At 42.4% G+C, this 27,739-nt stretch overlaps 1 long non-coding RNA gene across 1 annotated transcript in view; it reads right to left on the bottom strand.

Moving 5' to 3' along the window:
* Positions 1-210: 210 nt before the first annotated feature.
* The window catches only part of LOC123031160, a 50,040-nt gene continuing 22,511 nt past the window's right edge, over positions 211-27,739 (bottom strand). Inside the window, exons 2-3 of the long non-coding RNA XR_006416230.1 lie at positions 11,608-11,657; positions 211-1,483 (exon numbers count right to left, since the gene is read on the bottom strand). This is a non-coding gene — a long non-coding RNA (uncharacterized LOC123031160). The remainder of the gene's footprint in view (positions 1,484-11,607; positions 11,658-27,739) is intronic.

Below are 27,739 nucleotides of genomic sequence, written 5' to 3'. Positions count from 1 at the left end.
CTTTCTCATAGAATTCTCCTTCAAAGGAATCTGTCATATTTTTAGCTCTTCTGTATAGTTCTTCCACATATGGTTTTCACCTTTTCTTTTTTCCTGAGAAAATATCTTCCCTTGTCAGTCATTCTGCATTCCTAATCTGGGTTTGAATTTCCCTTTGATTCCTTGGATCTCCTGGAAGAGATCTCTTGCTCTTCCTCTTTGGCTGTTTTCTTCTATTTCTTTGCACTGACCATTGTAATAGTGTTTTTTGTCTCTATATGTCATTCCCTGAAAAGATGCATTCAGATTTCTGACCTTATTTCTTTCACTTTTTCTTCTCCTCTGTCCTCACCAATAGTGAGTGTTTTTTTTAAATCATCCATCCAAGCTTTGCTTTTCTTTTTGCTGCAGGGATGGTCTTTTAGCATGCTTCCTGAATAAGGGCTCTAGTTTCAGTCTACTGTTCTTATGGTTCATGGTCAGTTGTGTTCAGTACTGCAAATACGTTCTTTATCTGGACTTTGGGAATGTCATTGAAGTATTTTGGCACTATGTTTCAGTTAATTGTTCGTTTCAGCTTTAGTCTGAATTTAGATATTAAGAGTTCATGGTCACTACCACAGGCAGCTTTTGGTCTTGTTTTGGCAGCAAGAATACAGAATCTCCATCTTTTACTTCCAACTACAGAGTTTATTTGATTTCTTTACTGGCCATTTGGTGATGTCCATGTGTATAGTCATCTGATTGGTTGCCTGAGGTATGTATTTGAAGTACACAGATGTTGGCTTCACAGAATTTTATGAGTTGTGCTCCTGCTTCATTTCTGACTCCTAGGCCAGATTCTCCTGCAACACTGGATTCTGCTTTGTTTCCTAGTTTTGTATTCCAGTTACTCATGATTATCAACTTATCTTGTTTTGGTGTGCTAGCTATTTCCTCTTGGATGTTGTGTAAAAGTTTTCAATTTCTTCTTCAGCATCTGTTGTTGGCGCATAAACTTGAATGATGGTTATGTTGATAGGTTTTCTGAGAATTCTAATTGATATGATTCAGTCAGACTTTGCATTAATGCACTTTTACTGCCTGTGCTACTTCTTGCCTCAATATTAGAGCCAGTTCATTTCTAGTTTGCCATTTCCAGAATAAACAGTTTGTGTTTGTCTGGCTGAAAATGTCCCATTGCAGCCCAATTTAGTCCTCATACAGCAGAGACTGTGATACTTTATGGTTTCCAGTTAGCCTTGATTCATACTTCTATTGCTCCTTGTTCAAATGGTATATGGTGTGCTACACTGGTGTTCCTTTTGCTTCTTCACATATCAGCCATTAGACTTCCTTTCAGCTTTGATCTGGTAGCATAATTAGCGACGACACTATTTGTACTTGTCCTTTGCTCTTTCACAGTAGCTGATTGAGTACCTTCTGACCTGGGATTCTCATCTTCTTGAACTATCTTTTGCTTGATTTTAGATTGTTTCATCACAGGGTTCATAACGTTCTGAAGCTAAATCAAGCATTAAGGTGAAAATAGAATGTGATTAATGCATCCATTTATAAATGTTGTATGTGAAAATTCAGGTTTAATAAGCTTTGAATTGAAATGTTCACATATGTTTGGTATTTCAAAACTTTAAGCCTCAAAAGAATTTTCAAATCTAAATTGCCTTAGTATGAAGACAATCAAACAAACATCTTACTGAAGTGTTTAATTTTCAATGGTCTGTGTTCAGTTTTTGGAACTTCAGAAGATCACATTTGTGTGTTTAGCTAGAATGTGAAGTTTGTAAATTCAAAACTGATTTGAATCAATTTTGATTGGTTCTATCAAAAATCATCCATTATTTTTTACAATATTTTGTAGTTCAGCTGTATAGAAAAAGTCATTACAGGCGTAAAATTAAGTTTCTGGAAACACATGCACACATTGTACCAGAGTTAATGTTGCCTTATGAGTAACTGCCCATGTGAATGCTTTTAGCAGCAATTACCCTGTGGCAAGCTTGCTTGTGTGAGTATACCTGAAATGTGATTGTACAGGGAGCTAGACTATTGTGCAGTGAAAAATAAGGCTACAGAGCAAGGAGTACAAATGGGCTGTCAATTGGACATTGATTAACTGGCACTTTTCAGCCATGGAGAGGGTAATCCACTAATTGCTCCATCTCTCTTAAAAGCACAACACAAGTCCGGGTGGAGTTAAATTTTCCAAGCATATGCTTTCTATCCAATGTAAATACAGAGATCTTTTATTAAAAAGCATGAAGCCATTCAGGTGCAGCAAACAACGGTAACCCAAAGAGAACACCTACAGACTGAATTATTGCTTTTTTCACAAGGAACTATGCAGAAAAATGAACTGCAGTAGTGAGCAATATGGTCCTTGTTTTCCTAGAAGTGATCTTCAGTAGAAAACATCTTTTTCTGAGAATTGTAGAATACAGTCCTAGTTCCCTGGAACTACCCTGCCCACCACCCACCCCCGTGGGATATGTTAATAATGTGAGATGAGGATGAGGATGATGATCGTAATACCCAAATATAGATGTTGGTGCTTCACAGAGTAACAAACAAAAAGATGGGTATGTACTCCAAGGAACCACAATATAAAATTCAAAGCTGGAATAAGCAAAAGAGAGAGGGAACAAAAGTGCAGGACATTTCAGTTCAGTTTCAGATTGGGAGGAGACTTGGGTTAAGCAAAAGGTTTCAGCTAAAGGTCTCACTTTGGAGGCATTTGAAGGAAGAGAAGGAGGAGTAGGTATTCTGGGATACATGGATAGATATATGGGCAGCAAGGCAGAAGGGCTGGAGCCATTAGAAAGTCTCATGATTCCATGTACAGTTAAAGACAGCTGAGCTGGATGAATGATCAGTACAGTGGGTAACAATCCATTGGTCCCTGCCAGGTATGGGAAAGCTCCGGAGTGTGGGTGTGCCATAGCTGCCAGGCCTGCCCATGTGTCCTGTGGAGGCTTGCCTCCTTCCTGACTCCCTGCCCCTTAAGAAAGGCAAAGGGCGAGAGAAGCCTTCTACAACTGGGTGCTGCCACACTGAGGCACGAGAGGTGCTGTGAGGTGGGCACTCTCCAGAGGCAACTCCCTCTGCCACTGGCCTGCTGTTTCCTGAGTAGCAGGGAAGATGGAGCTCATTGTGATTTTGTGCTGCATGGTGGGAAGGGGTGTGCTTTCTCACCAGGCACCTCAGAAATGATACAGTCTGGCCCTGGAGAAAGAGACTGTTCTTTTTCTCCATGGGCAGAATGCTTCATTTCTGTGCCACAGGGTGAGAAACAGGGTGCCTTGGAACATTAGTAACTTGTGTGTTGTGTTGTCTTTGTGTGTGAATGAAATTGTGCGTGGCAGGGGTGAGGGTGGGGAGAATCTCAGAAAGGAGATGGAATCTAGATGAGAATGTGTGTGTATATATGTCTGAGAGAGTGAGAGAGAGAGAGAATGGGGATATGAGAATGGATGGGTGTGTGGGTTTTAATTCCATTTACTGTTTTGACCTTGACTACGACCAGAACATGTCCCATGACCACTTTTTCTGAAGGGAAAGTAGTCCATTTGGGGGCAGGGCAAGGGAAGATTCCACACCTCTGCTTTATAAAGAAGTGAGAGCCTGACTTCATTTGAGGAAATTCCCTTTGACAGGAAGTCACAAATCTTGCTTCCATTTTCCATTCATAATCTAGTTAACTAGTTTCTTGGCAGGAATTATTGCAAAAACAGCCAGATCTTTAACAGGCGTCACAGTTGCTAAATGTTCATACAAGCAATTGCCATAGAAGTGAAAGTCTAAGGATTAGCAAAAATGCATATAACCTATGGGTTCAATTAAAAGAACCAAGAACGTATTTATTTTTTAAGCAGAATATATGATCTCTTGTTTGATAACAACCATAGAAACATGGTCACAAAGATTTACCTAGAAACTATTTCCAATACCAAGTGTATTGTTGGGTGGAATGTAACAACATTTTGCAATCTATGAAGGAGAAAGAAGCTATCTCTCCCCAGAGAATTATCCATCAAATGCTTTTGTTTAGTTCTAAGTGTACTTTTGAAGGGAACCAGTTGTATAAACCTTTATATATTATAAGTGCTAGTGGAAGCAGTACATTAAACTTTGGCATGCACCATGATGGAAACATTTCACCAAACCAACAAAAGCAGTATTCTTTTTTCTTTTTTCTTAATCCAACCACATAGGGATATGCATCAGTCCATAAGCCTAGCTTTGCCAGGCTTTATTCAGATGGGAGCTTGAGTGGTTTGTTTCTCTTGTTGGGATATTAATTCCCTCACGCCATCATCTCACAGCTGTTTCAGAAAGCACGGCTCCTGCAAAGGGGCCTCTAAGAACTGCAGTGCCCATGAGGTGGACGTGCCATTTAAAAGCTTTGTGCAGGGCAGACCGTAGCTGTACTACATCTACATAATACCACTCCTGCACCTTCTGACTTGGATGTACAAGGAAACTGACACCGTATCATATAGCTGAGGTCTGTTTACGATGAGAAAAATCCCAAGGACCAAGGCAGGGTTGACTACAATAGTTCTAAAGGTTATTCCCATTACAAATGCTTAGCCTGGGAACACCTGACATTAAAACAAAGGTGGAAGAACAATGGATTTTTTTTCTGTTTCTGGTCTATGTCAGTTTCATATGTACTTGACCATAAATCTTTTTGGTTCAATTTCCTTACCTGTCTGCATTTAAAAAAATGATCCACATTAATTGTCATACACAATTTCCCCCTCTTTGCACTTTTTCTGTACAACTAGGAATTGGATGCAGGAGAGGTGGTTGTCCACAGACTGCAGCTTGGATTGGGAGGTTCCCTGCCCCTGCTCCCTTGGTCATCCATCATTTATTAAGGCCAAATTTGTTCTGGCAAACTTAATGCCTGCTGGGCTAAATTATTTTGATAGTGTTTTAGTGCCCCAATCTGTCTCTGATGTTTATTTCCACAGCATATGTCTCTCTTTCAATCCTGTATTGTTTATTCTTTTAATGATATTGTTAAATATTATCTGTCATTTTAATGTTGTAGGCCACTCTGTGTATTGTGATCATAATAGAAGGGTGGGGTATAAATAATCTCCATCCATCCCACCAATCAACCATCAATTTAATGATTTCTGTCAGTCAAGCTCCCTGTAAGACTACAGCCCACAACCCCATCTGGTTTTGTCTTAGCTAGACTGGCAACATTGCATGTAACTGCAGGGGAAGAAACTGGTTAGATGTTCAAAGAAATAACACTGATGTATGGTTGAACTGCTGCTGTTGTTTAGACAATGCTTTTCATCACTCTACCAATCCATTATACAGTGAGAAGCAATTTGCTAGTCATGCAAACAAACAAGCCAGACATCATCAGTTGGCTTCCTGTATTCAGAGAGCTGAAAAATGGGGTGTTCTTTTTTGAGGCAGGTGAGGATCAGAGGGGAGGCACATCCCATGCTTTCAGACAAAGCAGGCAAGCTTTTCTCAAGCTGCATTAGGCTGGCAGTTCACCCAAACCTTGAGGTAGCATTTTACCCACCTACATGTTTTGAAATAATCGATGCTTAAATGCTGCCAAATGAGCTCTTGTTCATTTTGATATGCTTCCGAGCTGACCATGGCACTAAATTAGCATCTAGTTAAACATCCCTAGGGGCAGGAGAAGATCAATCAATTGGGAAGGAGCCTTGGGCATGTGATAGATCAGCTAGAGAATGTCAAAATGAAAAGTGGAATGAAAATGAATAGGGATTCCCCCCCCCCCCTCAGGTTCTGCATCCCATTTGTATTTCTGATGCCCTTGACAAAGCAGCAAGTGCCTGCCTGCAGCCTGACTTGCTTTGTCCAGGTTTCTTGGATCTGATTTCTGGTCAATTGTGCAGTGCTGTTATCATCCCCAGAGATGTGGCATGACAAGGCTTTGTTCCCGCTCTCCTTCTGTCCTCTCTCGTCTTCAGGTGTCATTGTTCATGCTTCACCTGTCCTGTGTCCCTCCATCATTTTTTCTTTGCTACTGAGATAACCCCACCCAGTTTGCCTCAGGGGAATCGCAAAACACCCTGAAAGTTGGGATGTGCTCCCACAGAGTCTTGGCCAGCCCCCATACCCTATGTTGCCTGGTGCAAGATTGTTTGAAGCTCCCCCATCGTGACAGAAAGGAGGACTTTGTCAGACCCAGTTTCTCCCATCACAGAGTAGCAGGAAAGATGAAACTACTGAACTTCACTGCTGAGCTAAATATAAGAGCCACCTATTTGTTCCTGAAGTTGTCTAGAAAAGAAAAGAAAAACAACTATGCAGAATTGATTAAAAATGTTGCACCACCTTACAGAGGGCTGCTAGAGATTAACAAAACTTGAAAACAACCCTCTTGGCTCACAGTCTGTCCTAATGGACCAATTCTTTCCATCTGCTGCTGTGGTTTGGGCATATCCTTGCAAAGAAAACAGGCACTTTGAGGGATGGATATTCCATTTGGAAGAAAAGATTTAGTTTAACCCCTTCCAACCAGATGCTGACATCAATGTTCTTGTATAAATTTATGTGAAGGAATCATATGAGCAAAATGATAAAATCAAGAGCACACTCCACAAATAAAACATAAAATGCCACCAAGTAAATCAATATATATATATGTATCATTTATATGCCTGTTTATTTATTGGGTTGGAAGCCGTCCCAAGGCTTATGCGAATGGGACAGCATACAAAAACCCCAAATAAATAAATAAATAAATAAATAAATAAATAAATAAATAAAATGAGAGAGATTAAAATCCAGATGTGTTCAGGACAGATGCAGGTGAAATTCTGCTGCTGAAAAGGTTTGCAAACAATAGTCTCATAATAAGAATGTTCTCTGATTGCAATACTTGATTGTATTATAAATCAGGTAGCTTTAATTTGTGATATTTCTTCTTTTCATAATTAATAATGAGAAGTATTTCAGGCTTGTGTACCAATGTTGTGCCTTCATGGGCGAGATTCATTAAACCAGTGTAGTGTAGCAGTTAAGAGTGTGGGTTGGAGACTCAGACACCCTGGGTTCAAGTCCCCTCTCAGCCATGGGGCCAACCGGGTGACTTTGGGCCAGTCACAGACTCTCAGCCCAACCTAAATCACAGGGTTCTTATTGTGGGGATAAGACTGGGAGCTGGAGGAGTTAAGCCGCTCTGAGTTCTTTAAAAATAGAGAAAAGGTGGGATATAAATCAAATAAATAAATAAAATAAACCAGGCTAGCATGTCTAATATGTTCTGTTATTAGCACAACTTGATTACTTGATTACTTTAACTCATTATGCTTCAAACTGCCCTACCTTCTACTTTTGAGCCATCTTCTTATTGACATTGCGTGTGTGTGTGTGTATTTTCCCCATCCAAACTTTGTGAACTCCTGCTGCTCTCTCCTGGAATTGCAGGAACTCGTGGTATGGAAAATAGGCGTCCCTGTCACATGCGCCAGAACCTACACACTACATGGCATGCAATCGGTGGCCAGTGATGCCATGCCAATCCTCCCCTCCTTCACGAATGTCATCGCCACAGCTTCTGATGCCTCCTCTTCCTCCAAGTTCTCGCAGCCTATCAGGAACCCGGCATCATGATGCACAATGAAGCGGAGCACACTGCAGCTTCCTACCCAATGTGCTTTTGTCTGCTCATCCATTCAATTCAGTTTCCCAACAGCATCCACCAAAATTATACTGGCAAAGAATATAAGCGATCTTAAACAATAAAAACACCTAGAGGATGTAGTAGTCCACTTATGATTTGACCTGATGATAGTTCACCCATATCTGATTTTAAGTCTTACTAACTAGCAGCACTTTCAAACAGGGCCACACTGTCTCTGCTTAAACAAACAGTGTCAATCATTGAAGTCATTTTGCTGAATTTTAATGTATGCATTTATTTATTTTCTGCCTGAATAATGCTAATTTCCTTTCTGTTTCTGAACACTCTGTACAAGACAATGTACAATAAAATCAGAGCTTTTAAAAGTTCAATATAGTCCATATTGTGCTGCATCCAGAATCTGCTTTCCTCAAGAGTCAGAGCTCTTCTGAGAGGAGGGTTCCACTATCAGAAGGTCCCTCCATCCCCTGCACATGCTGTAGTCAATTCAGCAGATTCTGGGTCCAGCACAATATATTGTGGATCCACCACAATGGCCATCTGTATAATATTTTCAGGACTCTGGAAGGGTTCCTGTAGGAAGCGGTAGGAAATCCACTTCAGACTCTATAGTTAATGCACACAAATCTGGATTCAATTCATTTAAGGAGTAGTTGTAAGAAAAACTAATGTAGACACCATCCAACTAATCGAATTAGATTAAAACACTTGAGAGAATAGTCATGTTTTTGTGACTTTTCTGAAGCAATAACATGGCCTCTGAGAACTTCTGTGAATATTCCATAGAGGTTGTACCACCACTACTATCTCACCTTCCAGAACATTTGGGGATGTTTGTTAAGCTTGATGACTGAGAAAGAAGAATCCATTGATTATCAGAATAACTACTGAGATCCATCTAGGACTGTCAGACACTTTCCTCTTATATCTTAAATGCAAACATTTGATGATAGTGAGGTCAGTACAAACAAAATCACAATCTAGAGTGTCAAATGAAAACAAAATCTGCTGCACTACTTTCTTGCCTTCCATTGTCACCACTGCTTTCTGTTACGGCAGCTTACTTACTCCCTGAAGTGCTAGAGAGGGGCTAAGAAACAGCCCTCTCTTGTTCATTACTGCTGCTGCATCAGAAAGATGACCAGGGAGGAGCCAAATCCAGCTTTCCCTGTTTCTGTCCCAAAAATTGCCTTCCATGGGCAGGATCCCACACTGTAGCCGCACTAGTGCTAGTGAGGTTGTGCTAGAATAAACCAAGACCAGGGCAACATCATTAGCACTTGCTGGTGCAAAGGGAAGAAGTGGGGATTTGCTGCTGAAATTCAGGGACAAATTCCCACCTTTTCCTGTTGAACTGGTAAGTACTGTTTTTGTTGCACTAATGTTGGTTTATGGTAACACAACACTGATAGCGTAGTATTGTGAGTGACACCATAGGATCCCAGCTTTATAAACGATTCCATTGTTTGCTAGGGTTTTGTACTGAAAGCCTGTTGTGTTTTGTGCAAAGATGATTTTGTCAGATGTTTTGCTGCACATCTCAGTGGAAAGGCAGGCCATTAGCTCTAACAAACTGATGAATAAACAACGTATGTAGAAAAGACTAAGGAAAGGAGAGGCAGAATTTTAAAAGACTGTAGGCAGGTAACTTCTGTAGAATTATTTACCCCTCTATAATCTTCTGGGCACACCAGGGTACACTCCTGTGACATGGTTCTTAGGTGTATTAGTACAAGTACTGACTTGCCACATAACAGGAATCAGCAGCAAAATCAAAAGCTCTGCCACAATCAAGACAGTCTGAAGCCAACTGGGACTTTATGTTTTAAGAAGAAATAATCACAGGTAGAGGGGGAAAAACTGTTCTGAGGGAACACATATATCACTACACAATCATCAAGGTCTTCACACAGGAGAAAAATAAATCTTGAGAAACCTGTTGTAATAAGTGATTGAACTATATAGTCTCTGTTAGAGCCATTATTCTATGTCTGCTATGGTTAATCCCATGGGAAAATATAACTTGGACAATATTTCTGATTAGGGTGGCCTCTGAACACATTGATAAAAAGAAGAAATGCATTGCCAAAAAAGAGGGCAAATGAGACTGCATAAAAATGTATAAAATATGCATGTACTAATTTATATATATGAAGTCATAGTGAGAAATAATTGCTAGAATTTAAATTTAAAAAAGAGTTTCACCATAGTGATAAAGACTGAGCAATAAGCAGGTTTTGATAAATCTGTTCCATCTGGGCTTCATGTCTTGCCTAACCATCATTCACTGGATCATCTGCTTATTGATAGTCTCTGATTTTTATAGTGATGTACAAGGATTTTGTTCCACTCTCACTAATGCACATCAACACTAATTTGTCCTTGTTCTAATACACATTAGTGAAAGAGTGGATTGGAGCCAGCGTGCATCAACAATTGCAATTTTGCCTAAATCCTTTCTTGTAAATCTTTAAAAAATGGTTGGCAATTCTGCCTGATTTCTTTGGAATGATGGGGTGAGTTATTTGCCTGCTCAGTCACTGTCCTGGTGTTGCCTATGGATGGGCAACTTAAGCTTTCCTTTCTAGTGGCTCTTTATCTTAAAGCCAGACTTATATAGGTCAATCCTTCAAGCAGAAGATGCCTTCAAACAGAGGTCAGCTATCTATCAAGTAGAACATAGGCTCACCATTTCCCTATTTCTTTTGAAATATACTTGAATTCCCTGTTGGAAAACTCAGGACATAGGAACCAGAGCCTGCATCAGCTAAAACATTAGAAGGGGTAACAGAGTTTGGCATAGTGGCTTAGCTGGGTTGCAGCGTGGCTGAAGGAACAATGTGCAGAGCTGTTATTCATCTGGTTTTGTGAATGCAAAGGAAACATCTTGGAAAATTGTTTCTGTCTTGTTCCCTGAAAGTGTTTTGTAATGAGGCTTGCAAGCCATGAAATTTTCAGTACTACAATGATTCTGCCCTCTCGCTTCTCAGAGTGTGTCTCTCTGAATTAGCTGCCTGAATATCTAACAGCGGTCCAGGCTAAGAGAAGCTTGTGAATGTATGATGGAGTGTCTGTCCTAAAGTCCTGGACAGTTCCAGTTCTCTCTTGGACAGCATCTAGCTGGAGACATAAGGTCCCTTTTAAGGGATGTAGCATAGCAGAGATTATACATCGAGATGCTATGTAAATTGGGGCGGCGGGGGGTGGGGAGGGCTTGTTGCCATATGATCAAAGTACTTGACTGTAGCATTCCAAACTAGGTGCTATCTCAGCCCCACCACCAGCCAGCCAGCACAATGGAAAGAAAGATCCTCCAGTTTGGTTCATAATCTGGACAAGAGAAGACGTGCCTCCCTAAATGATCCCACAATGGAAGCTAAGAGAGGGAGCAATCAGCCAGCCAAAGATCCCCTGCTAATGTCTGGGTTCACTCTGAGGTCATCTGTCAGGAGCTATTTGCCAGTGCTGGACAGAGCATGGCCAGAACTAAAAGTTTGTAGACTACCCCTTTTCTGTCTCTTTCTTTGTGCCACTGTATACCTCCTTTTCTCATTATTTCCTTGTGACACTTTGTTCTCTCTCTCTCCTCCTCCTCCTCCTCCTCCTCCTCCTCCTTTCTGACCACCAGGTTGCCAGGGGAGGGACAGGTCATTCTTGCCACAGGTCTGAATTGAGGACTACAGGTTGCATAGCTCCCTGTGTTCCCATGTAGCCCCTGTGTTTTCTGCTTTCTCTGCATCCATGTTTCTCATCCTGCCATGTTACAGAAATCACATACAATCTCCTTACACCATTTAGTCTTGCATGTGGTTGACTTTTTCTGTAGATCAAGTAAGTGTCCCTCACCTTCCTTCCTTCCTTCCTTCCTTCCTTCCTTGCTTGCTTGCTTGCTTGCTTCATCTTACAAGTGACTCTAAGCAGTTCACATTAATCATTAAGTTAAATCAAAGACACATGGCAGAAGAACAGAAAATACATACCCAGAAAGTAAGGGTGCAAGGAGCAGGATTTCAGATGTTCAATAGAGCTTCTAGGAGGGAATAAGACAGGAGAAAGAGGTAATTAGGGTAATGAGCCATTTAGAGCTTTTACGAGTAAAAATCAGTATCCTGAACTTCATCCGGAAGAGGTCCTTGCAGAGACCTGGTGGCAGCATTTTATGCCAGATGATGTTTCTAGATGCTTTTCAAGGTCAGCTTCATATAGGGAGAGCTCTGAAGTTATTAGGGCATGATTGGCCAGGGTCAGATCTGATTACCATTCCCAGGTTTTGTTTGACCTTGTAAACCATAGCCGTGTTCAGGGATTCTCCATACACAAGACCTATACACAGAGAAGGAGCAGTGGGGCTGTGCTGCTCCCCCCATCCCATTATCTTGCATGGCATTAGAACATTTCTTGGATGCCCACACATTAATTTGGTGTGGATGCTTGAGCAGGTGCTCATAAGCAGGGATTTTGGGGGGAACAGGGGGAGAGGAGGTCAACTTCTTCTCTGTATGCCGTCGACACCAGCTCAGAGACCCATGGATGTCTGGGGGTGGGGCCAGAAGTACATCTGGGCCACAAGCACAGCTCTGCTTCTGATAATCACTTGCAATTCACACAATGGGGTCTATACAAACAGATGGAGAGCATTTCTTTCTTGAGGGAAGAAGAAAGAATAGTTGTCAATGGCTACTAGTCTTAATAGCTGTCTGCTAGGCAGCCGCCTGTGCTCACCAGCTCCTGGAGAGCTTGGCAGGAGGGAGCTGTTGTGCTTGCAGACAGAATGCTGGACTGCATGCAGCCTTGGTCTGATCCAGCATGGCTTTACTTACGTTCTCATTCCTATTGACTGCTTGGAAAATTTTCAGACCAAAAAAAAAAAAAAATATATAGATACAGAACCTGGAGATGATTCATGCCCGTTCTATAAGAGTCATCATCTCTAGAAAGATAAATGCATTTTTTTGAGGAGGTGGCCACTTACAGATTGCCCTTTCACTCAAAAAAGACAAAAGAGAAGGTGATTTGCCTAAAACTGGCATATACATTATTTTATTTAAAGATAATTATAATACATGCCACCATGACCAGGTGGCCCATGTGCCTGCTGAGTGTGATGCTCCGGTGCTAAATGTGGAAGGTAAAGTTGAAGGCTTCCGAGAGCATTCCCATCCATCCATCCATCCATCTTCCAAATGGAATTGGACTGGATGGCCCTTCAAATGAAGGGCTGTCTTCTGACAACCTTTCAACAGAGGACAGGTGCATTCAGACCTTAGTCTGAATGTGCATCGAATGGCAGGACATTTCTGTGAAATTGCAATGAACCGTTTCTTTCACTTTGTTTTCAGAGGACTGTAAAAGTGCTTATAAAGATACATGTGGAAAAGCTCAGCCTTCCATATACTAAAATGCCAAGTGTATCCTTAAAAGCCACTCCAAAATTGCTGCAGACACTGAAAGCAGGAATGAGTTCCTTTTCATGGGCATTCTATATGCATTAGATAAGATTAGCATAGCTGGCTGGGGGATGCTGGGCTCTGTAGTCCAGAACATGTGGAGGGCGTGAGCCTGGGGCAAGCTGATCTAATGGATCCTTGAAGCAACCAGGTCCAAATTGGCCACTCTTCTGGGCTATTTAAATTTGGGCACTTCCTGGGTTCTGCACTGCAGCTTGAGGTAATACAGAGCAGGGGTAGGAGGGGGGCAAAAAGTCCTGTGCATCAGTGGTGCATGCTAGCTCTACAGTGCCACCTCCAAGCCTCTGAGCTGCTCTTGTCTATGCAGGGCTTAGAACTCTGGAGGGAGTGAGGGAAGTCTGTGCTGCTCTGTCCACGTGAAGCTGAAGACAAGTGTGTCTGATGCCTTCCTGAAGGCTATTTACACAGCTCTGATTGATTCCTTGCAACCTGTAATTATTTTAGCGGCACTTGTTTTCATGCTGTGTGAACATTTCACTCTCAGTCAGATGAATGCCTATTGGTAAAGCCACTTTGGCTATGGTGGGGAATAGGAGAGCCATCCCATGGCTTTGTAGGCCTCAGCAGGCAGGCAGATCACCCCCCCCCCCCCCCGAACCAGCTTTAGCATAAGAAGGGTTTATTTCATTGATTTCACCTTTTCCCCAATTTTTCTTTTCCTTCATCCTCTCTCTTTCAATGGCTACCCTAAAATTTGCCTCAGGATATGCATTTTCATCATTCTACACCTGCTATTTCCTTCTTCCCTCCACATCACATGTTCATACAGTTTGGGCATAAGGATACAGCAAGATGATGATGCCAAATGTAACAAGAAAGTAGTTCTAGTCCTCTCTGACAGACCATGTCCAGAAGATGGTTTTGGTTTGGTACCGTAAAGAGTTGGCCTATGATGTTTTGATTTGCCTTCTATGAATTTTTAATCTGTATATGAAAATGCTGGAACTTTGGTGAAAGATGATCTCAATACACCAATAACGCTCAGCTCTACTGCTCTTTGTTACTTGAGTTGCTGTTGCTTAAGTTCACTGCTGAACCAGATGAAGATGAACAAGGTGATTAAATCCAGAGAAGAAAGAGGTGCTATTGGACAGCAGAATGCTTGAGTGGGAGGTTAAGATTTAACATATTCTGGATGGAGTCATGATCCCTATGAAGAAGCAGATTCATAGCTTGGGACCAAGTGCTCTTAGATCCCACACTGTTCTTGGATCTTCAAGCGATAGTGGGGGCAAGAACATATTTGCATAGCTGCATTTAGGTGGTAGTTGAGACCATTCTTGAGTCATTTTAACTGGGCATCAGTGATCCATTCCTTAGTTACATTATGCTTAAACTGCTGTAATGCATTTTACAGGGGACTATCCTTGAAGAGTGAGTGGGAACTTGTGGCAGTTAAGCTGCATAGGAGGGCCTCTGGAAATCATTTGGACTTCAGCTGGTTCCCTACATAACAGCCAGGCTTAAACTGGGATGCACATTGACTTATGATCAAAGACTTTCATTGGCTTACAGCTTGTTTCCAGATAGAAGCACTGACTCTAGATGGTAACGTCCTAAATGACCTCAGACAACGATATCTAGAAGGTCATCTTCTCTGAAATGAATCTCCATGTCAACTGTGATCTTTATTTGGTGCAGCATCATGTGAATGAGACTCAGCTCCAGGTCTGGATGTCTCCAGCCTGCATCTTGTCTGTGCCACTAGGCAGGCTTATGTAAGACATTGTGGTGGACATTTATGCATTGACAGCAAAGGGGACATCCACCTTCAGACAAAGAGGACAGACTGCTGCATAGACTCTGCACTTTTAGAAATAATTACTAGAAATTAATTTCATAGACGTTTCCCTTCCAAATCACTTCAGATACGTTCTTCAGTTAATTTACACCACATCTGCAGATCAACTCAAGTCAGCTCCTTTTCTCTCCTGTTCTGCTTCCCTCTGGTAGTCCCTTTGTTATCGCCCCCTTCAGCTGTTGTGGCTCCCCTGCAGCTGCTAGCACTGGGTGCCTTTCTTCCTCCTCTTTCCACTGCTGCTATTATTTTACTTCTGAGTGTGCATTAGGTGTGGAGCTGCAGCTTTTTCTCTCCCTGTTCCCTATTTTTCTCTTAAGTGGGCAAAGTGGAATGCAGTGTTGGCTGCCAGGATCTCCCCCCCCCCCACACACACACACACCAGCAGGATGTCATTAAGGAAATGTCCTTGCTTCTTCCCACACACAGCCACACTTCCCACACACAGCAGTTTCCTGGATTTCCACTTTGAAATCCCCTTCCCTAAATGTACATGATGACCAAGAAAAGAGAGCACTGTTTGGGGTAATACTGACTTATCCCAAATGAAGTTATTCATCTGACCATCCTACAAGCCACACTCTCTCAGTCTCGATCTGCAATAAGGGAATCATAATACTGACTTGCTTTACAGGCTAGTAATGATGATATCATACTTCCCGCTATTGAATAAGCCCCGGTGCTTCCACTCTGTGAGCCTTGGCTTCACTGCATTACTACTTCTACAGTTCCCAGTTGGCTATTCAAATGTCACATCCAGGCTTGATGTAGAGACACTGCCATCCATTGCATATTTTATTTCTAGGTGGATAGAGATGCATGGTACACACTAATGCAGGCATACCTGGAACTGATGCAAAATCTATAGTTTCTTTTATGTTCTTTCACCCAGGAGTTCTTTGTCCTTTCATCTTACGCTCCTTAAAAATAAGATTGATAAATATGCACAAGCATGCACATGTGTGCATACACCCCAGTAGCATCATACCAAGTAAATAAGGCTACTGAGTTGAAAAGACCTTTAGACTGTCCCAGCTCCAAAACACACAGTCTTAAACAAAGAAGATTTGATTTGGGGACAATTGCACATAGCATAAAATCAAGCATATATTAAAAATGCAATGCCGTAATTACACCAAGGACAGATGTTTTTTCTCCTCTGCATGTGGAATCACACAAGTCACCCCTACATCCCCAGAATCCTGAAAAAACGGTTAATAGCATCTAAAATGGGCTTTCTAGACTCCCATAATTTAAGGAAGGGGAGTAGCTTGGAAACCACATTTCTCCATTCAGTCCTTGCCCTTGAATATATTCCCCATGCGTTTTTCCTATCAAGGTAGGACAGAGATGCATTTGTTTCTTCCCAGGCCAGTTTAACTCAGTGTGCCTAGCTAAATCCCCAGCAGCGCCTGCAGCGATGCAGCACAAAGAAGGTGGCTTCATGAGATAACAACCCTGTTGCCACTTTCTGGCTCTTGCTAGCTGCCTGTTGACTCTGGAAAGTCTCCTGCCAGCTTTCCTACCTTCTATTCCCACAATGATCACAAAGGCACTCTTTCAATATTTTGCTCTGTGCCAGCCTTTTTACCAGAGCCAGGGCAGAAGATCAGGATCAAAGGAACCAGATGCCAGCTGTGTTTGAATGACTCCAAAATGATGAACTTGTTCTGGAGTGTACGTCAGTATGTACATCTGTATCTGAGATCATAAATGTGAAATACACTGTGTGTGTGTGAGGGACAGAGAAATTGATTTGTGGTAGGATAATTCAGTGCATGCATGTGCACATATAAACAGATGGTTGGTGATTCTCTTTGCAAACAATAGTCCAATTGTCAAGGCCGGTTCACACAAAACCATTTTAGTGTGGCGAAATGCAGCTTGACTCCCAATATGGCTCCATTGAGCCTGTAGTAGAGCAGATGTCTGACTTTGCCATGAGTCCTGATTACAGCTCATTGTAGACATGCTGTACTCACTGTTTATTGACAAAGTAAGAGGTGGCAAAGCTCAGACCTGCCATTCAAAACCCATTTCCCAGGTATCTGTGAATGAGATGAGACTACTTGGGGTTTCAGGAGGGGCAAATTGAATGTGCACAGGGGACTTCTATATTAAAATCTTACATCGGGGTGTTGGACCTCTTTCAGTCTAGGGCCAGAATTCTATTTTGGAGAGAATCTTGAGAGTAAATGTTCCAGTGGTGGGTGGGGATGAAAACAAGAGCAGGGCCCAAAGATCAGAAATACCAGCACCTTTTAGCTTAAAGCTCTTATTGCTCATAATGAAGCCTTAGGAGGAGCATTTGAACCTTTTAGATTAGGGGAAACTGTGCATAAGTCATGGAACTTGATGGTCAGGTCAAGCTGATTTAGCCATCTGGGGAACTCCAAAGGGCTAGGCATCAGCATGTCACGTGGCACCCAATTCCATAAATTCATGATGCACCATATGAAGAAGTCTCTTTCTTTGCCTGTTCTGAATCTGTCACTTATCAGTTCCATTGAGTTTCACTCCTACTTCTAGCATTACAAAAGAACAAAAATATCTTCCCTGAAACCGTCCATAATTTCATACATGTCTGCCATTTTAGCCCGTTCATCATCTTTTTTTTCTATCAGCCTTCTCCAATCTAGTGGCCTTCAGAGGCATTTGGACCACAACACCTAGAATTCCCATCCAGCAGAGCCATTGACTGGGAATTCTGGTTGTTGCAGTCCAAATGTGTTCGGAAGGCATAAGTTTGGGAAAGGTTCATCTAAACTAAGGAGCCTTCATCATTTTAGCCCACAGACTCCTGAAACATGTCATGATATTCTGAGAGGCCCAAACCCTAGGTCCTGTGCTTGCCCCCGACAGGCACTTTAAGCAGAATAATAAAGTTAAAACTGATAATGATGAGTAGATCATTATAACTAGGCAATTATTATTGCCATTTTAACTTATATATTATTTTTGTGGATTTTATAATTTGTTAGTTCTTGATTACTGTTTAAGTTGTATATTTTAATGATATGAACCATCCGGAGAGCCTTTTTGGCAGATGGATGGTAGAGAAATTTTATAAACAGACAAACAAATATATGAAGGTGGTGGATAATGGGAGATCAACATATCTGGGGGGTACCAGGTGGGGAAAAGTTGCTTCACGGGGTGACCAAATCTGTACTACACAGCATTCCAAACGTGACTGCACTGTATATTTTCATAGAGCTCTTGCCATACTGGTGAGTTGAACCTTGTCTGCATGGTTGCAAACCTTCTGGACTCACTTGGTGGGGGCTTGGTAAAAGTGTGGTGATCTGCAATCACTGTACTGCAGATTAAGTCAACCACCTGTCACAATGCTAAAATATTTGTGCAAATTGTCCCTGACTCTGCCGGTGTGAACCAGTATATCATTTTTGTGAATGGATGAGCAAGCTTTTGACAGCATTGCTGAGCATACTGAGGTCACCCCACTGTTATTCTTCAGGCACCAGATAAAATCCTTCTTATTCTCCTTTGCCTTTTAAACAGGTTTAATTCCAGTGCTGTTGTACTTGATGCGATTTAATTGATTTTATTGTCCAAGTTTATTTGCTGTAAATCACCTTGTTGCCTCCTGTTGTTTGTATGTTTAATTGAAAGGAAATTAATGCATTTTATACATAAAGACCCTTCCACATACATATGAATGTGATGACAGGGCATGCTGGCTGGGGATGAGTAATCCAACACATCTGGGGAGTGCCAAATATCCTGGACTTGGGGTAAGTGGATCTAGAATGTGTCTTATTGATGTATCAATATGTCCAAAGTAGGGAGGAAATGAAAGGCAGGAGAGATGTCAGATTATGGTGAGGTGTTTCATCTCCTGTCAAGACTCATTAAACAAGAAGACTTTCCATGCTCATCCCACTTATGCATCTTACCGCAAACTTTCAGCAGGTCCTTCTGGAATGATTAAACATGAGTGTTTATGGTTAACTTTATGTTTTGATGACACTAAGCTGACTAAGCATACCAGTACTTAAGGAAATGACTGAAATTATTTCTGAGGCTCTCCACTGAAGCTTTATGATCTTTGAAGTAACCAGCATCTTTTTTAGTTGTGTGATGAATATTTCAACTAAGCCAGGGGTGCAAAAGATGTGGTCTGCAGGACATAAGCAACACATGCCATCCTCCTCTCCACACACACACACACACACACACACACACACACACACTGCATCTGTTGTGGGAACCCTGCCAGGAGTGTTCCCATGTTAGTGCTAGCACCTGTACTAGGACGAAAATGACTTACAGTAGTAACTAGGCCCCGTCCATTGTAATTATCAAGATTTCACTAGGCTCTCCAAAGATTTGGAGTTGGTTGGGCACACTTGATTTTGAGTGAGTGTGGCTGGTACTTTCACAAAATGGCTGCCATGGTAGGTGTGGCCAGTCACAAAACATCCATTTCCTACAAAGTTAAAAGAAAAGCAATTTACTCAAGAACTTAAGTGGAAGGTGGCGGGGTCAGAGAAGAGAGTGAGCTCCAGAACACAAAACTGCTATTTTGAGTTCATAGGTTTCTGCTTCAAAGAAGGCTCAAAGAAAATCAACCTGACCAAGAATATTTGTTCATTGGTGTCTCTACCACCCTTGCCAAGATCTTTGGGTGGAGTACAACACATAAAGTACTAGCTAAGGTAGAGATGGCAATAAAACACCACCAAAAGATTAACATACAAATTTAAAACAATATTTAAAAACAATAGAAAAAGCTACAATAGTTTAAATTGAACAATTGACCTGTTTAAGTAGCTAGCAAAGCCCCAATATAGTAATAATGAATTAAATGTCCTGTGATAGAGGACAGTCCAAACCTGGCACAAAAAGAATCTAGAATTGGTGCCAGGTGGACCTCAGTGAGGACTTTGCTGTATTACTGTGGGGGGCACCACGAAAAAGGCCCTTCTCCTTGTTGCCACCAACCAAAACTCTTTGGAATGAAAATCAGAGGCAGACTCCAGGTGGTGATCATAGTTTTGGGGTAGATTGCAGTTGGGAGAGGTGTTCTCTCAGGTATTGTGGTCCCAAGCTGTGTAAGGCTTTATAGGTTAAAACCAGCACATAGGCAGACAATGCAAGTGGGCTAGAATTGGCATTATGGGTTTGGACTGTTTGGTTCCTATTATTTCTCTGGCTGCCACAATTTGCAGAACTGCAGAACAATCTTCAAGGGCAGCCCCACATAGAGCACATTGCAGTAATCTATTTTAGAGATTATCAGAGTGTAGATTACTGATACCAGGCCATCACTGTCCAGATGGTGGCATAGCTTGACCACCAGCCAAAGCTGGTAAAAGGCACTCCATCCCACTAGCCACCTGGGCATCAAGTAACAAAGATGGCTCAAGGAAGCCCTCCAAGGTTTGAACCTGCTCCTTCCAGGGGAATGCAACCCCTCCGAGACTAGGGTGAACTCTTTCATCCAGTCAAGAGAACCAGCCCGTCAGCAACCCAGTCTTGCCTGGGTTGAGCTTCATATTGTTAGCCCTCATCCAGTCCATTGTCTCAGCCAAATGCTGGTAGCACATTCACAGCCTCACCTGCAGACAACAAAGAGGAGAAATAGAGCTGCATGTCATCAGCATAATGATGACAATACACTCCAAAAATCCAGATGACCCTGGTCAGCAGTTTTATGTAGCTGTTAAATAAACAGGGGGTTTATGGGGACAAGACTGATGTCTGAGGAACCCTGTTCTGGAGAGCCCATGGAGCAAAAGAGTATCCCCCAGGCACCACCTTCTGCAGCCAGCTATCCAGGTAGGAGTGGAACCACTGCAATACAGTTCCCACCACTCCAACTCAGAAGGTTGCATGAGAAACATTCATGGCCAGTGGTATCAAAAGCCACCAAGAGGTCCAGGAGTATCAACAGAGTCATACTCCCCCTCTTGTCTGGCATAGATCATCACACAGTGTGACCAAAGTGGCTTACCTGCCAGAAGCAGATCTGAACCCTAACTGAAGTGGATCCAGATAATCAGTCTCATCAAAGAGTGCCTGGAGGTGGTTGGCCACCACCTGCTCCAGAACCTTGCCTAAGAAGGGGATATTTGCCACCAGTCTAAAATATCTTCTTGGTCCAGAGCAGGTTTCTTTAAGAGTGGCCTCACTACCTGTTTCAGATAATACTGCACCACTCCATCTCATAGAGAGGCATTAATCAGCTCTCTCTCTCAGATAACAGTTCAATTCCCCCTAGCTGTTATTCATCAGGAGAGGCAAGGATCCAGTGTGGACATGGTTATGTGAACCTGTCCAAGCACTCAGTCAACATCCTCAAGTTCTACTAAGTAGAACTCATTCAAAAAACTTGACCAAGCTTTGCCCTTGGACTCTCTCTCCTAAATCCACTGCAGCAGCAATGAAGCCTAAGTCTTGCAGAATGCAAGAGACCATCACATGAGGCCTTAAGGCATTTAGGGAAATAGAGAATACTGGTGCTTTATAATATGTAAGCCTCCCAACTGATTTTGGAGATTACTGCAGCATCCCACCACAGAGGTCATGGAACATCTTTGCTTCAGAGAGTAAGTAGCCTTATTGCAGAGTTTGGCTGCATCATATTCACTGTGCTCTTTTTGCTTATGAGAGGTTGAAATGGGGGACCTCCTAGATGCAAAAACTGGAGATCCAAAAACAAGATGCAAGGTACTGGAGAAGGAGGGAATTCTTGCTAGTAATTACTTTTTTATTTTGACAAGTGTTGTCTATCTGTAGGACAGAAGATCCTTCTGTTGGTGCCTGTTCCCAGCTACTTCATATTGTGAAGCTGACTATTAAAGGAACATCCAAGGATTTAATGCATGTTCACAAATCATCTGAAAATGCCATGTTCACAATCCTGAATACAAAAATGAGCAGTAGAACTGTTTCAAGTAAATACTTGCAACTTAAAATTGTGATAGCATTTGAAAAATGCACATTTTTACCCTGGGTAGAGTACTCTATGGCCTCTAGAAAGCATCTAGGAGGGCATAAGTCTCTTTGGAAAAAGCTCCTGCCTTGGAACTGCAGTTAGCGTAGAAAGAGTTATGCTGATTTCTTCTCTGAGAGCATAAGAGTGACTTTGGAGAAGTGGTAAAGGGGGCAGGGAGGGATACAACTGGATGGTCAAAATCTTCTGAGTTCAGACCTATGGGCATTCCCATTGGTTTGTATCCTTGGTTGATGTGGGGAAAGTACTCTTCTGACAAATATACATATTTTCCCCAATTTGAAATGTGCATTTTCCCTGTTTGAACAAGTCAAAAAACAGAAGAAAAACAAAACAGGAGCAAAGCGAAATGAACTTGAAATAGAGCATTTTGGAGAGCTGAGAAATGCCGGACTCTTCCATCCCAAGTATATAATCATTTGTTTGCACCCAGTGGATCATCTCGCCTCCAGCCATTTGAGTGCTTTCTCCTTGGGCCTCTCTGCAGCAGTTCTACCTACGGAGAAATCTACATCTCAGCAAATCCAGGCAGCTCTGAAAAGCAAAGCTATAAATCAGGGTGCTGAGCAGGCGGCTCAGCAATGACAGGCCCACCCAGCATTTCTGCAGAGTCTCAGCCATTGGGAAGGAGTCCTGACAGAAGGTGATGAATAGCTTTGGGAACCAGTTACCCCTGCCACTGCAAGCAGCCTACCTGGCAATCATATCCCACTCTTACTTTGAGGCTATGGCCTGGCCAGGGAGGAGACTGGGAAGAGGTCACTGGGTAACCAAGGCTATTATCTTAGCAGATGATGGGATTCAGATTTCCCCTGCTGTTGGATGGTTGCAACTCAGAAAGAGGCCAAGGCTGTCATTTCAGTTTTTCCATTGCAATCACGGAAATAATACAGAGGCAGCCCCAGAAGAGATGCTGCAGCTGGGAAGTGCTTCAGCTGCATGGCACAGTCAGAAAAGACTCTATGCACTTTGGGTTTTGGATTCTAGAAAAGATGAACTATTGGGGTCATCATTGGTTACTGTCCTTATTGATAACTGTCTGGTTACCTAAAGCAGCCTCTTTCACCTTCCCTGTGTCATCCAAATGTATTGGAGTACAACAAGTGCTTGCTGAAGCTGGCTGTACTTGCTGAAGCCGCCCACTGACCGTGCTGGCTAAGGATTACGGGAACTGAAGGCACTAGGTTGGGAGAAACTGGTCTAAAACAGCAGGCAGCTAGGAATTATGTCTGCTTAAAATGATACGTGTTAACAAAGAAGCCAGACACTAAATACATGAAATACATAATACTGGCTGCTTACTCAGTGCTGACTCTGTACACATCTGGATGTGCCCATGTATGGTTTTTTTAAATCATGGTGGTGATGATACCACATGTTCCAGAAAACACACACACATAATATTAATCATCTTTTCCCCCCAGTTTGTTCTCAAAGCCTACTGAGCAATGCAAGTGCGAATATGTTTTTCTTGTACTGGGTCAGTGTTCTGGGGACTAGGAATTCACTTCAGCTCCTGTTGCCCTGCTGTTAATGCAGTCTAGTTACAGAGAAAGTCAGGTGCTGAATTTTTATGACAATGTTGGTTCTGATTTGAGTCCAGGGAAAGGCAGAAGACATGAACAGGGGGACCTCCCATGACCCACCCCTCTCCAATTTCCATGTCAGCTTTCATTCTCTACATTCTATACACCCAAAAGTAAATGTCTATTTAGGACTGTGGTGGGCAGATTCCAAGCTTGCAGGTACTTGGGTGCATGTTTATGAGACCTACAGCTGTAGACTAGTGCAAACATCATTCACAGAGAATTAAAGAATGTTGGGCATAGCACTTTGTTTTGAGCACTGAAACAAAACAAGAGGTGGAGGAAATAAATGCTACATAACAAAGAATAACTAAAAGAACATGATAAGTACAACCAAAAGTGGCTAAAGATGCCACCGCTTCAGGCCAAGCATTCCGTGTCATTTGGAAGGAGTAGCAGGCAAACGTTATACAGATGCCTTCTCCCCTGCCATTGCATTTCTTTGTGATGAAAACCAGAAATGACTCCTGTTTCCACCTGTCATACAGATGGCTAAAGTCTGACAGCCTCTGCTGGGAAAAAAACCCCAAAACAAAAACTGGCAACCCAATGCTGAATGCCATACCTGTGATGAGACGTAGCCAAAGGGCGCCTGCCCTATCCACCTTGATCGAAGCATTCCATGAAGGGCTCCTTCCTGAAGCAGAAGCAGGCTAACCAAGCTTCTGACCTTCTCCATGCCCCTGACTGAGGCTGCCAACCTGCTCTAGGTAATGGTATCAGGTGCTTGAACACAACCATTTCAATTGATGGGTTCTGGCAGCTTCAGTTCCACCTGACTTTCTCCCTTCCCTTATTGCCTTTCTCCTTGCTTTTGTGTAACTAGGTATGATAAGTTGTGGAAACTGACAATGGAATTACCTGGAACTGCAGACTCTGTCAGTCTCTATTAAGTCTGCAACCAGAAAAAAACCGGTTCAACAGATGTGGTTTGGCAGCCAGTGTTATGACAAGCAGACTGCATTAGGCAACTCTTTCACGCACAAAGGAAGTCAACCTTCCAACAGGAGGGACTGGGAAGTGATTTCCTCAAAACTCACATTACCTGATTTTTGTTGTTGTTTCTGTTTTTTTTAATTGCCTTTCTTTGATATTTGAGGTGGTGGGTAATAGTAACACAATCTCCATTAGGTGTCATCAACTGGATCTCTTGGGAGCACTACCTATGCTCCTTGATGCTTTCCTTCTGGCTCAGGTGGCCACTTAGAAATGGACAAAAACAGAAGCGATGCACCATCAAAGTAGCGAGCAAATATTTGCATCACATTTGCATATGCTAATACCATTGGTTCAGCTTTGGAGGTGATCATTATAATGTAAATAGAAATACAGTACATACCACTGAACTGTGGAAAGCTGTAACCAGGAGACTCTGTGGCCATCCTGCTCCTTGTGTGCTGAGAGTCAGTGTTGTGTGGTGGTTCAAGTGTTGGACTGGGGAACTGAGTGATCTGGGTTCTAGTCCTTGCTCAGTCACAAAGCTCTCTGAGTGACTTTGGGCTAGCCACCCCCTCTCAGTCTCACCTTCCTCACAGAGTTGTCACAAATTAATTTGTGTTTATTACCTCTTGTTTGCTGTGCCAGTAGCTTCTAGCTAGATCCCTTTGCTTCTTGCAGCTAGTTGTGGTTCTCCTACTGACAGCTAACTTAAATATACATGCATATGTAAACAGGTGTTTTTCTGTTTTGATAAGAGCATCTTCAAAGTTAAGTCTAAATTGCAATCTGTATTTTTTTCTGTTTTGACTACTATTTCAAGGCGTGTGTAACTGGGCACATTCTGACCATGTGGAGGTAGATGTTTCAATGTATTCACATCTGATTTGACAGGCAAATGCTCAAGGATCAACTAATTCGATAAATGATTTTACCCGTTGGTAGGCATATAGTCAAGGATAATCTAATTAGGCTAAATGAGTTCAAATCTCCATGGCCCAATGAATTCCATCCTAGAGTCATAAAGAAGCTTCCAGAACCACTGACTGAGAGATGTCTATGGAATCACGGAGGACAGGGGAAATGCCAGACAACCAGAGAAGAGCTAATATTGTCCTTATTTTCAAGTAGGGAAAACAAGAAGAATCTGGGAACTACAGACCAGGCAGTCTGACATCAATCCCTGGGAAAATTCTGGAGCATATTATAGCAGTGCTGTGATTACTAGAAGGCAACATGGATTTTTCAAGAACAAATCCTGCCAGACTAATCTGATTTCATTTTTTGATGGAATAACCTTCCTGGTGTGCTTTGGGAATGCTCTCTTGATGTCAGCAAGGCTTTTGACAATGTGCCCCGTGATATCTTGATTAGCAAACTCGGTAAAAGTGGCCTAGATGAAATAACAATCAGGCAAATCCACAGTTGGCCACAGAGTTGGACTCAGGTAATGTTCATCAATGGTACCGTCTCAAACTGGGGAGAGATAGCAAGTGAGGTACTGCAGAGTTCAGTCCTCTTCAACATTTTGATTAATGATTTGGATAAGGAAGTGCAGGAAACAATCGTCAGATCTGCAGATGACACAAAACTGGGTGGGATAGCTAATACCCTGGAAGACAGATACAAGATTCAAGATCACCTTGTTTGTTTGTTTCTTTGTTCAAAGCACTTCTATACTGTTTGATCTCCTTCATGGATCACTGCCTTGTCATGGCGAAGGGGCTTGTGTAGCTCAATGAAGCTATGAGCTATGCAGTGCAGGGCCATCCAAGACGGAAAGGTCATAGCAGAGAGCTCTGACAAAACGTGATCCACTGGAAAAGGAAATGGCAACCAACTCCAATATCTTTGCCATGAAAACCCCATGGACAGTACCAAAAGGCAAAAAGATATGACGCCAGAAGATGAGCCCCTCAGGTCGGAAGGTGTCCAATGTGCTACTAGGGAAGAGAAGAGGGCTAGTGCTAGTAGCGCCAGAAAGAATGAAGTGACTGGGTCAAAGCCGAAAGGACACTGAGTTGCTGATGTATCTGGTGATGAAAGGAAAGTCTGATACTGCAAAGATCTATACCCCATAGGAACCTGGAATTTAAGATCCATGAATCAAGGCAAGCTGGATGTGGTCAAACAAGAGATGACAAGACTGAACATCGACATCTTAGGAATCAGTGAACTAAAATGGACAGGAATGGGTGAACTTAATTCAGATGACCGTCAGGTATACTACTGTGGGCAAGAATCCCTCAGAAGAAATGGAGTGGCCTTCATAGTCAATAAAAGAGTAGGAAAAGCAGTACTGGGATATAGTCTCCAAAATGACAGAAAGATCTCAGTTCGAATCCAAGGCAAACCATTCAACATCACAGTAGTCCGAGTCTATGCCCCAACCACTGATGCTGAAAAGGCTGAAGTTGACTACTTCTATGAAGGCCTACAACACCTTCTAGAATTAACACCACAAACATGATATCCTTATCATCATGGGAGATTGGAATGCTAAAGTAGGAAGCCAAAAGATAACTGGAATAACAGGCAAGTTTGGCCTTGGAGTACAAAATGAAGCAGGGCACAGGCTGGTAGAATTTTGTCGAATTATATTTGACAAATATATTCTGTACACCCTTCTGAAATATAGGTTGGAGTACTTGGCTGAAAACAACAGAATGAAATTCAGTAGGGACAAATGCCAAGTTCTGTACCTAGGAAAAGAAACTGAATGCATCATTATGTGATGGAGAATACTTGGCTCAACATTACTATGAGTGAGAAGGAGCTTGCAATTGTTGTAGAGTGCAAGCTGAATGTGAGTCAACAATGCAATGTAGCTGCAAATGCTATTTTAGGCTGCATTAACAGAAGAATCACTTCCAAATCCCATGAAGTACTAGTTTTCCTTTACTCAGCACTGGTTGGGCTGCATCTGGAGCACTGTTTCCAGTTCTGGGCACTACAGTTTAAGAAAGATGCAGACAAGCTGGAAAGGGTTCAGAGGGGGGCAACAAGGATGATCTGGAAAGCCCTATAGAAGCAAAGCCTTGCTGGAAACAAAGCCCTATGGGGAGAGGTTGAACTGGGCATGCTCAGCCTTGAGAAGAGGAGACTGCAAGGAGATATGATAGCAGTCTTCAAGTACTTGAAATGTTGTCACAAAGAGGATGGCCAGGATCTCTTCTCCATCACCCCAGAGTGCAGCACACAGAATAATGGGCTCAAGTTACAAATTCCAGCTAGATATCAGGAAAAAATTTCCTGACTGTCAGACCAGTACAACAATGGAACCGATTACCTAGGGAGGTTGTGGGCTCTCCCACACTAGAGGCATTCAAGATGCAACTGGACAGC

Source organism: Varanus komodoensis, unplaced genomic scaffold (genome assembly GCF_004798865.1).
Source record: "Varanus komodoensis strain SLA01 unplaced genomic scaffold, ASM479886v1 scaffold1, whole genome shotgun sequence".
NCBI classification, from domain to species: Eukaryota; Metazoa; Chordata; class Lepidosauria; order Squamata; family Varanidae; genus Varanus; species Varanus komodoensis.
The sequence above is the reverse complement of the archived record's forward strand: the minus strand, read 5'-3'. Positions and strand labels throughout refer to the sequence as shown.